This window comes from Strix uralensis, chromosome 8, assembly GCF_047716275.1.
Source record: "Strix uralensis isolate ZFMK-TIS-50842 chromosome 8, bStrUra1, whole genome shotgun sequence".
NCBI lineage: Eukaryota > Metazoa > Chordata > Aves > Strigiformes > Strigidae > Strix > Strix uralensis.
This window is the reverse complement of record NC_133979.1, coordinates 16382416-16395050: the sequence shown is the minus strand read 5'-3', so window position 1 is coordinate 16395050 and position 12635 is coordinate 16382416. Positions and strand designations below refer to the sequence as shown.

The window sequence follows — 12635 nt, the reverse complement described above, 5'->3', positions numbered from 1 at the left end:
AACGTGCTTTCGGATGGTTATAAGTGCTAATCATAAAATAACAAAGGTAATGAATATTATAAGACATTTAGCTGGCAACATGTAATAATCCTGGTGTCAGATAAACTCTTTTTTCCAGTATGCATATGTAGCTCTTATTAATGAAACTCAAGCTGCACCTAATTACTAGTAACAGAAAATCACTGGCGTTTACCTCCCACGTACAGAGCCACACCTTGCCCTCCAGGAAATCCAGAGAGCTTCCCAAGAACTACCCCTAGCTCTGGCCTAGATTTCAGCCTCTTTTTTAGCATTTTACAGTAGAAGCTTGTCAGAGCCAATCCTGTCTGGTGCACAGGGTTTGACTGAATGAAGAAATGAAACTCATCATGAAATCTGGTCTTAAGTCAGACCTTTTATTACAGTAGCTCTTTTGCATGGTCTACATGGTTCAACAAGTTCGGTGCTCTTCCCAACACAGACTGATGCTGAAGACTATCTTTATTCCCTACAGTAGGAGACAGAGGACAGAATCAAAAGCACCATTTCAACAAAAGTTACTGTACAAGATGACAAGGAAAAATTCACTAAGATAATATTTTCCTTTGTCTATATTTCCAATTTGATCATATTTTCCTCTTGCTTGGGAAAATATTTTGTCTCCTAAGTTTGTGGGGGATTATTTATGAAAGAGAATGTAGAACATGCTTACCTTTGGCAGGAGAGAATTAGGCTAAATGGTTTGAGCCCTATTTTATTTTATTTCACCAGGAGAGTTTTAAATGCATTCAGTCTGATACCAGGATTGTATCCATCAGCTGACTATCCATCTGGTCATGGCCTCTGAAATTCAACTTCAAATGTAAATGTGCAGTACTAGTGCCAGTAGGGGATTCAGGATACCTGTCCTGTCCTCAGTTTCATTCTTCACAAATACTTTATGGTAACCTCTGATAAGTCCCTTTGTGCCTTATTCTTCTACAAAATCATTGTGAAAGCATTTTTACCTTATACAGATAAATAAGCATAACATATAGTCTAGAAAAAAGAACAAGGGCCCAGAAAATCTCATAGGGAGTCCTCTCCTGGGAAGCAGTCACTGAAAAGGAGTTGGAGACTAATAAACCACAGTCGATACTTCTCTGACAGGGTGACTAGAAAAGGGAATCTAACTCTTGATGGCCCAGGCAAGTAAATACTGAGAAAGAATAGAGAGGTTTGTACTTCCTCTGTATCTGGCACTGATGCAAGGCAAATTGGGATGTTGTACATGGGGTTTGTGTCCTAAATTCAAAAAGAGTGATGAAAAATTAGAGGGATTTCATAGACATGAGATATGATTAAAGGATTAGGATACTTTCCTTCTAATATGGGGCTCAAGGAGTTCCACCTATTTAGCTTATCAAAGAGAAGGTTAATGGGGGCCCTTTACATACCTTTCTATGTAGTAAGTATCCATTTAAAAGTACATGGTTTAGCTCTAGTAGACAAAGATCCAAGAGCTGCAGTCTTAATTCATAGCTACCCATAATTAACAATTGAGAGGTTTACCAAGAATTATGGTAACTTTTCTGTTGATATTTATATCAAGATGTGATGTTTCCCCCTTAAAATAATACAATCTGGTTAAGACAGGAATTAGTTCAGGGAAATCTGCTCTCCATTATACAGGAAATCAAACTAGAAGATCACACATGTCACTTCAGGCTTTCTAATCTGTTAATTAGATAGTTTATGTACATTCAGTTTAATTGGTTCTGTGATTGTTAATAAAAAGTATTTTAATCTTTCATGTTTGACTGTAGCCTCACCTAATCTCAATTATTTCTTACTGTATGTGGGTGGTGGGACTTTGTCATCCTACCAGCACCTCCACCTTCATCCCTAGGGGTTGCATCATTATCTTGTCACACAACCTGCAGGGTTGATACTGTTGATATGATGCCAGCCACAGAATCGTTGAGAGATGGAGTGATGGCATTACTGGAGATCCCAACAAAACTGCTTTAGATCCTGCACACAAGTTATTTATCAAGACCAAGTTCTGTAGTCTCTTTGCAGGTCTCTCTTGAGGATTTTTAGCATGTCATTCTAGATTTTTTTACAACTAAATGTATAGTTTTCCAGTCTTTTATCAAGGCTGAGATTTAAAATTCTATTCTCACTTGCTCATTCAGCTGTATTTTGCTTGGTAGTCCTGGGAACAGACTGCCACCCTGACAAGAATGAACCGCCTCCATTGGCCGTGCTGTTGCTTCTCTGGGCACCCCTCCAGCTTTGCATGGAGAGCAGCCTGTCCTTAACACCATCTCATGAGGAAGCAGTCCATCTTTTTGGGGACACAATGATTTGCTTTACTTTGGGCTCAAGATTTTTCATTCCATTATGCCTGTTGGCAGAAATTAAATAAGGTAATTTTGTTGTTTCAAGCAAGATGTCAGTCTGGTACCCTCACCTACTGGCTGTATTTCTAGGTATTATCCTGCCTTAGGAAGTGGCAGGTACTCCACAACTCTCTCCAGTTCAAAACTCTTTGAAAAGTGCTGTCCCCTTCATGTTTGCATTCGTGAATTGTTTCCATTTTTCTTATTTCAAAAAGCAAGCTGCAGTAGATAACCCTCTTTACTCTTTTTGTTGTCCTGCAGTTTGGTGCCAATTAATCTCCTGTTAGCTTCCTGAACCATCTGGCCTTTAAATATTTCTTAGATTTCCAAGAATTTTTTAACAGTCACTACCTGAAACTTCAATGCACTGGATGTTCCAGTATATTCTCAAACCAAGCTTCCACCTACTGTGATTTGGAAAAGACATTACGTATGTATAGTACTAGCAGAGGACTGTGTGGCAGAAACCAAACTATGTACTTAGGGTGAAACACATTTCAACGGGTTTTAAGAAAGGCTTTGTCAGTAGACAAAGGCTTAGCATAAAGCCAGGATAATCTTGTGACCAATAATACATTAAACTCAGAAAAATGGTTAGGAGCAGAACTTGCTAGAGTATACTGGAAGGGAACCCACAAAAGGAAGGAAATGAACAGTTTGAGTCTGTTAATGGTAAATACTGTTTTTCCCTCCACCCATAGGCATACATCTTACTTGTACCACTACTATATATCCTAGACCAAACATGAGAACCATAATACTTCAGGGAGCTAAACATATAAAACTCCCATGACAGAATTAGGTTCTGGGACAGAGCTGGCTAATGAGCAACAAATAATACTAGAATACTATACACTTAAAAAAGGATTAGAAACCAAACCCCCTACCCATTATGTGAGAAAGCTGTAGATTTTGTACACAAAACAAAAGATGGTCCAGTTATAAAGGGTAGCCATACACAGGCCAAATCAAAGTTGCCCAGGCAAATGTAATTCTATATTTCCTCACTTTTGAATGCTTTATTTTACAGTATTAGAGGTCTTCAGTTGTAAGTTTTTCTTTATATATAGTATGTTCATACATCCATATACAAGACTTACTGGAATCCTTTTCAGTGTTAAGCCATCTGGGACACAGTGCTATGGGAGTTTGGAATAAAAGGAATCCAAATATCTGTTCTGGTAAAAGTGCTTTCTTTTCAGTCCAAGATTTGTTTTTTTTTAATAAGCCTAAAGAAGAAAAAAAAAAACATAAATTGGAGTTACAATGAAATAAGCTGGGGCATCCCATACCTGCAATGGCTGGAAATGGCTGAGCTGCATAGAAAGCCAAGCAGAGTCTGGGGCATCTGCAGTGACAACTTCCTTCTGGGAGTATTCAAAACAGAAAATTCAAAGCAGTAACAGATACAAAACTGTATCAGCAATGAAAGAAATAGCATGGGGCTTTTTCTTTAAGAACAAAAACATGAGTTCTAATTGAGACTATTGGCAAAAAGTGTCTATGTGTGAAATATTTTAAAGGCTTATGCCTTTGAATGTATTAGGTCCAATTTCCAAGACTGTTGAGAATTTGCCAATTGCATCATTTTCAGTTGTAATTATGAGAGATTAGTGTCAAAACCAGCTGACTTTCATTTTTTGAAGCCTACTCCTGAGAAGATACTGGAAAACCAGGACTCACCGTCGGTATTTCTGATCATCTTTTAACAGTTTCTTCTGATGGAGTAATATTGGTAACATAATAGCTTTGCTAGAGAGCTTTTGAAAACTGGTCTCTCAAGCTTAGAAAATCTGTGTGAAGACAGTAATAGTTATCATTCAAACGTGCTGCCAGACTCTAATTATTACTTCAAACACAACAAGAACACAGCATTAATAGGATTTTTTTTTAAATCTCTTTGGTACACTGTAGTAGCCACACCTACATCCTCTTAGAAGAAACATATTTCTCTTCTGCTGAATACTTTGCACGAATATGTATTAATTTGTGCAGTGCATTCATAAATTTGTCCAGAATTTAGCTCTTCTGTTTTTTTTACTCAGTTGATCTTATTGTCATGCTTCATACAATACTACAGTTAAATTACACTACACTTACTTCAGAAGCTGTTAGCCCTTGAAATTTCCCTTGCTTATGGAAGATATATGGTATACTTGATTATGGTATACTTGGTAAGGGCCACGAAGCTGCTCAGTTTTACTTTGCCTTTACCACATTAGGTTTAACTAATCTAATCAAACTGGTCGTGCTCCATAGCAGATGTGTTATGCTTAAGAGTGTCACTTGATCCCACAAAGTGCTGGGCTCACATACTCAGAGAAGATGGGGACCATGAAATAAAGATTAGTTTCTTATCTGCAGTACTGTGTTTCACCTTTATTGCACTATCTGTCTAGCTGACAGTCATTTTAGTTGTACTACCAAGCTAAGCCCACAAATTCAAATAGCATTATTATATGATTTTCAAAGCAGCCAAACCACATGCTTCATTCCTCATTTCTACAACAGTTGTATACCTGCTGATTGTTAAAAATGAGGGCACTGGGAACCAAAGGAATTCAGCATTAAAGAAATACTGTGTTTTATTGAAAAAAGTATTGAAACCGTAAGTTCTCTTTTCCTGCAGGATCCTGAGCAATGCTCTCTCTCTCAAAAAAACCCAAAAAACCCCAACTGTGTATTTTGACATACAGTATAGGTCTGACTTGCAAAAAGCACAGGTTTTGAAATTTCTCTATAGTTTTTCAGTAGAGGCTGACAGGCCTGAGCCTGACAGGCTTCCTTAAGAAATTTAATGTATGGAAAATAGGTGTGAACTTGTATTTCTGTAGTCATACTTGTGGCTTTCTTAAAGGTTGTGCATAGACCTCTCCACACCCAGGGACTGAAAATCATCACTGACATATTAGCATAGGGTAAACATACTTCTTTTAAAGGGGCTTTTCTGAAAATGTTTCTCTTTTTTTTCTTGATACGACCTGCAATGGTCTGGTGGTGCAGATCCCTTATGAAATATAATATGAAATTAAAGAGGAGCTTAATTAGGGTACATACTGCCATGGAACATTTTCCTGAAAGACCTAACATTATTGGGAATTTGGTTTATTTGAAAGGATCTGTGTTGTCAGACTTATTTTTGTGGCCAATAATGAAGGACAGAGGGGGACTTTTTCTTGAAGAGCTAAAAGAGGACTATGAGGATCTGTGTGTTTGTGGGGCAGCTGAACTCACCCACCGAGAGTGTAACAACCTCTCCAGGTTGTTTGTACATTACACACATTGTCATACAGTGACTTGATACTGTGTCTTATTACACAATCCCAGGAATGGAAGAAGTATAAGGAGTCATCCAAAGGAAAGAGAGGGAAACAAATTCTGCTGTTAGCAGAAGAATGGCACCTCTGTTCTTTTAAGTTCTATTTTGCTGTATGGTGGCAGTACCAAAACAAGACCTGCAGAGATGTTTGGGAATGAGTTCCCTCATCTTGGCTTTCCCACATTTTTCACAACATTTAGCAGGCAGAGTGCACTCAGGATATGTTCTTAGTCCTTGAGGGAGATCTTGAATCTCCCTGGAAAAGAAAAGATTCTTTCTTTCCACACCACTCATCTTCCTTAGTGCTAACAACACAAGGTAGCATTGAGGAGATACAGCTTTCAGTCTTCATTCTGCCAGAGGTAGGCTTTGAAAGAATATCTTAAATTACTGAGATGTAAAAAAACCACCTCTAAAGGTGGGGATATCACTTCTTCCTGATTTGGGTACTGAAAGCAAAGCCATGAACAGCAAGAGAGACAGTGTTCACCAAGAGGAGGTTCATCTCTGCCCAACTCCTGCATGGTCCTGCCTCAGAGCGGTTCTTCTGTCAAAGAAACTGCCCATGCATGTGGCCTCTCTGACATCTGTCCTATCAGCCACCCTGGCAGCGGTGGGGACAAGGCTGTGGTCAAGCCAAGGATCTGAAACTCCTGCTGGGGACATTTCCACCATGTCGGGACAACACTACCATCCTCTAAATACAGTTTGTGTCATAGACCACGAAAGGTTCAGATTTTATCCTTCAGGTTTTATGGGTGATTCCCATGTCTTTGAAGTTCTGTTCCCACTGAGGATGAAGACAAATTCCCACTGATATTAATGGAGTTAGGATGTTTCCTTGTCTCTATTTTTGCTGTTGTTTCCTTTGCTGCAGTAGACCTATTCCTTTATTAAAGCTTTTGCCTCGGGGTAAAAGAAAAGCCATGATACTAATAAATTATGAGGTATTTACATTTGTGAAGCCAACCCCTTATGCCTAGCTCCTCCTCTGATGTTAAGATGACACTTTTTATAGAGCTACAGCTTCTATACTGCCATTATTCCCCTGTGGGATCCAAGACCAGGAGGTGACAAAACAGCAGGCCACCATGAGCCAAGTGACAGTAAGTAATATCTAGGAATGCTTGCTGATTTTGACTCAGTGCAGTGAGAAACAACTGTATTAGACCAGTGGTGGTTTGTTTAATGCTGGAGAGCAAAGTAGGATCAGAGATGAAACTGAAGCAAATATAAAACTGGGGAGGTTTCTAAACTAAGCTTGATTTTTACCTGAGAATAAAAGGCCATATGTTGTAGATATATCTGTAATAATAATCCCAAGAGGAAAGTGTTAAAGGCATCAGTCTGCTTATCACTAATTATGTTCTGTTTATGTTCTCTTACATTTGTTTTTACTTTTTTTTGCCTGCAGTTCTCTCAATGCCCCAACAATGAATAAAGCTAGCTTTAGTGTCATGATCTGTAACAAAATGATCTGCAGTTACTCTTGGGAATGTTTTGCATCTCTTGGTTTCATTGTATTTTTGTATTGGCTTTAAACCTTCCTTCTTTTAAAAGTATCTTCCTTCTTTAAAAAAAAAATGGTTTAGCATGTTCAAATATGTGTGGTTCAAACTGTTCAGCTTAGTTTATTCATTTCTCTCTCCTACTTTTACATATTCAATGCTTTTGACTTTGCCTTGCCCCACCTCTTGTAGGTTTGGTAACAGACAGGTAGCAACTTTCTCTCTGGGTGTTGGTTTGTTGGTTGTTCGGGTTTTTTTAATAGTTGGCTAAGTCACTTCAGTTTATGCCTTTCGTTTTATCTCTGTAGCATAGCCTATTATGGATAAATGTTAAGTAACTATCATAGTAAATGAAACATCCTGTTAACTGGATTTCTGCGTAGTTAACTCCTAATGGCTCTTTGTCACCAAACTCAAGGTCTCTGACCTCCCTGGTGTCACCCATTCTAATGTTCCTTCGGCTCTTCCCTTGCTTTTTCTCTTGCTTACCTTCAATTGTCTTGTTCCCTCCTCTCCATTTCTCCTGCAAGCTCTCTTTCATCCCATTTCTCTGGTTCTTCACATCTTTCGGAAGTAAAGAGGGGGGCAGGTTGGTGGGCATCTGGGAACACAACTGTACTAATTGTCCCTATTTGCTGTGCAGCATTTCTTCCATGGTCCTTCTTTGCAAAATTCCCATGTAATATTGTCAGTTCCCTCATTCTCACCTTGACTTTCATGAAAGAAATATTTGGAGTAGTTAGAAAGCAAGAGAGGAAAAGGTGCAGATTTCCTTTGCACAATGCCTAGGATTTACAAGGTCAGTACGTGAAATGGAGCAGCTTTCAGAGCTGGGAAGGAAATGGTTCCTGAAATATGTACTGAGCTGGGCATTTTTAATCCTCAACATGAAGTGGTGGACAGTGGTGCTGAGCATACTCATACCAGTGCAAAAATACATTTTTAAAACTGCACTATAGCGAAAGAAATACTGATTTTTGGCTGACAGAACCTTAGCCCAAAAAGGAAACCTGAAAAAAGACAGACACGAAAAAGCCTTGGAGCTAAATACTCTCACACTTTAGAAAGTCAGAAGTAAGGAACAGAAAGAAAACACTTGATGATATGGCTTTTAGTGAGCTTTTGGAATGTAATGGTGAAACTGTGTACTGCTGTAATGTGACATGCTTATTTGCGGGCATTAACACATATGAAGACAGAATTTTGGGTTATTGTATTATTATGCACAACTGTGTGGCTAATTTGCATGCAAACTTTCTATGATTAATAAATTATGCAATGCTAGTACAAGTGCAATCGCCAGCACTCTAGCAGGCAACATTAAATACTATGCTCTGCTCCAGTAAAGCTTTGAATATTTGAATATCAGTTTGCCTTTCCCAAGCTGCAAAGTGATCAAAGGAGGGGAAGAATGTTCCTTGCTTTTATCCCTCTTACAGGAGAATCAGAATAGTCACCAGATAGATGCTTATGTAGAAATGTCAAACAAACTCAGCTGAAAAAAATAAAACAAGAAGATTTACTAAAATCACTTGAGTGAAGGTGTAACACAGCTGTTTATAAAAAGCAAGATAAATGTTTTCAAGTTCTAAAGTTTTGTATTTAACAGTTTGAGTAAAAGGAACATATCCAATATGCATAGAGTAGCATACTCTTAATACTGGGATAAATCAGTTAAAGAAGCATAAAGATAAGCATACAATGGGCCTGCATTAAAAGATTGTATTATGAGCTGGCTCCTATCTGAGACCAAGATCTGAAAGTGCTACAACTGATTTCTGAGTACATATGCACCTTCTTTTACTGCATTCATGCCAAGTTCATAAGGATTATGAGAAAATTCAGCAGATTAGGCCTTTAACCTGGTATCTCCAATCTAAACAGAAAAGTGCCAGATATGGCTAAGCTACTCAGGGTATCAGGGTGTCTGCAAAACACTGATATTGATATTATAGCTTGAAATTTCAGATCAGGCTCTCTGCCTTGTGCTATGAAGAATTTATTCCCTGCTACAAGGGTTTTTTCCCACTTTGCCTAACATAAATTTCTATTCATCTCCATTCTCATTTTAAAATTCTTGTCTTTTTAAGAAATCTCTTGTGAAATTAAAGAGCTGCATCATATTCTTGCATCACATTCTGAGCACAGTTAGCCTTTGGCTTGCACCGAGCTTTTAGAAGACACTGCCAGCACTACTCTGTCTCCCGAACATTTTACCCAGGGCATAGGCAGCTTGCATGTTCTGAAGCAATTACTATACTAAGCACCCAGTGATGTATCTTTCCCAGAAACTGAAAATAAAGGTATAAAAGATCCACACAATAATTTATGGGCGTTAACATATGGGTGTAAGTTTCTCTGGGGGTAATTATGTGACTATGCAACAACGCCAAGGATGCTTTGATACATTAAAACAAATTCTCACAATGATGCTTTTCATTACTGTCAGGAGTGTATATATTTAAACAGGAGAGAGGGATGAGAGAGGCCCATATGTCTTTGCAAAAAATAACCCTCTTCCCTTCATGCTGCAGGCAAGCTGAGGAAGCCCTGTTGACACAGGCACTTACATTAGATGTGTTTAGTGGAAACTTCCTGTTTTGAGAGCAGAAAACTACACAAAGTGTGCTGAGAGGGGAGCAGCGTGTGTAGTTTGCAAGCTGGAAGAATTACTGGGTATTACTGACAGCAAAACTATCAAAACCTCCTGGGCTTTGCAGAACTTCTGTACTTTTAAAAAGTGCAATCTAGCACACTTTGGAGCAATCTAGCACACTTTGGAGCAGACTACTGTGGTTCAGAACTGCGGACCTCCATGACAAGTCCGAGTGCCAGGCTATGTTAGCATGCCTTGGAGAAGGGAAGGTTCCCAGCTCAGTCAGAGAAATTTCTCCCAAAACTTCCCTTGACTTGCTGGCAGACAGCTGCATGGAGCCCCAGGTGTCCTTTAAAAATTCTCCAATACATTGCTCATCACTCCCGTCATGAGGGCTCAGTAGATTTTCAGTCATTGTGGAGACACCAGAAGCAGTCCCACCATAAAGGCTGCCCTGTGGGGTGGGCTCAGGCCGCAATGCCTGTACCTGTTTTCGAGTATTGTAATTGCCCAGCTGGAGTTAAACTTCACGCAGTTTAAGTTTTTATGCCTTCAAATTTTTTTTTTTTTTTTTTTAGTTTTAGTTTTTCTTCTAGTGAGGCTATTGTCTAATCCTTTGACCTCTTGCATTAAGTCTGTGTAAAATTGCACTCTTCCAACACAGCAAACCACTACCCTAACGATCCACAATTACCGGTGTTACAGAAGCATCCTCAGGGATACAGGGGTTTATAGAAAAATCATCAGGGTTTTTTTTGGAGCAGTGACAGGGAGACAGGATTCTGCCCTTGTGATGACAGTGGCTGTGGTGAGGGTAGGAGATGTCCTGGTGGGTGAGCAAGTGGCAGGCGTGTATTTCAAGAGGCTGTATTTGCATTTCCTGCCCCTTGTAAGCTTGTCAGGCGTGCTGGGACCGAGTCTCGGCTTGTGGAAATGATTACAAGGCAATTTATACCAAACAACAATCCCTACTGTTGTGTTTGTTACAAACTTGGCTGCAGTACAGTAATGTTTAGTGGATTAATAATGTCTGCTTTCGGCCTCTCCTACTCCCTCAGCAAACAATTTTCATGTATAATAAATGTTCTCATTTAGTCTAACTAGAACAGAGCCCAAGGGTCAGAATAGCCATACCTTCACACTGAAGAGAAAAGACTCTGGGTTTCCAGATGAGAGATCAGCTTTATCCCCTCTCCATGCCAGGGTCCAAGACTTCTGTCCTTTTGCAGGATCAGCTTTGCTGGGCAGGTCCCCCTGAAATCACAGAGTGGGTAGCGCCAGATGTCCCCTTCCACAGGACAAGGTCTGTCCAGTCAAAAGGGTCACAGTGGGCAGCAAAGGCAGCACGGAGTCACTGGGACAGGTGGATATTTGTTGAGCGTTTGGCATTTTGAGAAAAACCAGCACATTTTAAAATTTAAAACTCTATGAATATATATATAAAATATGCAAAAAATAAATATTTCACACCAATGATTGATCACGATGCATGCTGTGAGGGCATATGAGATCAAGTAAGTGGCATATGGTCTTCGCTTTGCACGGGAAGCCTGAGAGTTACAAACCCTTTAAAAATCTGTATGGTTTATCTTGTTGATTATCAACCTCTTTCGGGAAACAAAGAGTCTGCCCATGTTTCATAATGTGTGTAGTAGAAATACCAGGATATGCAAATATGGAAGTTACACAACAAAAGCAAAACCGAATTAAAGTTGTTTAGTCAAAAAATGAGGGAACAGGAACTGCAGCCTTTTTATTGCTATGCCACTGAAATGAGTGTGCACAACCTGGCTATTTAGGTGTTTGTAATGTTGTATGGTACAACTGTTTCTCTCCATCTTCCCACTGCTGTTTATGCCTCCTCAGTAACAGCTAAAATGGAGGCTACCAATCTTGGGTATAATGAAAGAGGAATGTTGTAAGTGGTCTTGTGAAGCTTTATGACAGCTATCGTTTGCTCAAATAATTAAGAATAGCAATTAACACTTAAAGTCAAATGAGGGACTGTTGACTTTTAGCCTGGAGAGCAGGGCTGTGGCAACACCTTTGTGACAGTCGGTGGATGGAGACTCTTTGCTATTGAACTCTCTGACCCAAATGCTGTGGCTGAGCATCTACCATAAGAAATACAGGTTGTGTCACAGGTCCAGGTGCCCTCTGATACACCATGGTGAACCTCACCAGCACTGCAGACTTCTCACCGTTCCTGTACACTGAGGTCATGCATATGCAAAGCTATGGGCAAGACGTAAGAGTTCAGTCAGGCAGGTTGGGTTAGTGTCTGCCATGAAAAGGTGGGCAAGAGAAATTATTTTATCTTGGCTTATCTGAGTGATGCTCTAGCATCCCACTGCTCAGCATTCTGTGTCACTGGCAATTTTCAGTGCCACAAATAGGTGTTGCTTGACCACAGCTAGTAAAACAACGAAAACTATATACATAAAACAATTTGACAAACATCAGAGAAAAAACATTATCAGGCAAATTATTTATCAATGTTATTTGGTCATACATGGGGAAGATAAAAAGACCTATTTCGTGCAGAATATCTAAGCTATCTACATTATTTTCACGGAGCTATGATACTCAGGTTTGACTTCAATCCAGATCGACTAAATATGAAATCTACTCCTGCACAATTCTTCTCATTAAGCAGGCCAGATGATACATTCTTTTTATTTCTTCAAGAAGTATGCACAAACATTTTCTGAAATTGATTTGTTTGGTACTTCATACACTTTGTTGTGTGGTTGATTTTTCAGGGCAAAAGGCGAAGGAAATCTTTGACAACTTCTTGCAGTTGTGGGGCATTTCTTTATATCTACTTCCTTGTAAAACACTGTTGTGGA

At 39.3% G+C, this 12635-nt stretch overlaps 1 long non-coding RNA gene across 1 annotated transcript; it reads right to left on the bottom strand.

Annotated features, from left to right (window-relative positions):
* Positions 1-4052: 4052 nt before the first annotated feature.
* Positions 4053-11132, bottom strand: LOC141946824 (uncharacterized). The gene is made up of 3 exons (XR_012629942.1): positions 10921-11132; positions 7680-7754; positions 4053-4156 (listed from the first exon to the last, which is right to left on the bottom strand). It is a non-coding gene; the product is annotated as an uncharacterized LOC141946824 (long non-coding RNA).
* Between the last annotated feature and the right edge of the window lie 1503 nt (positions 11133-12635).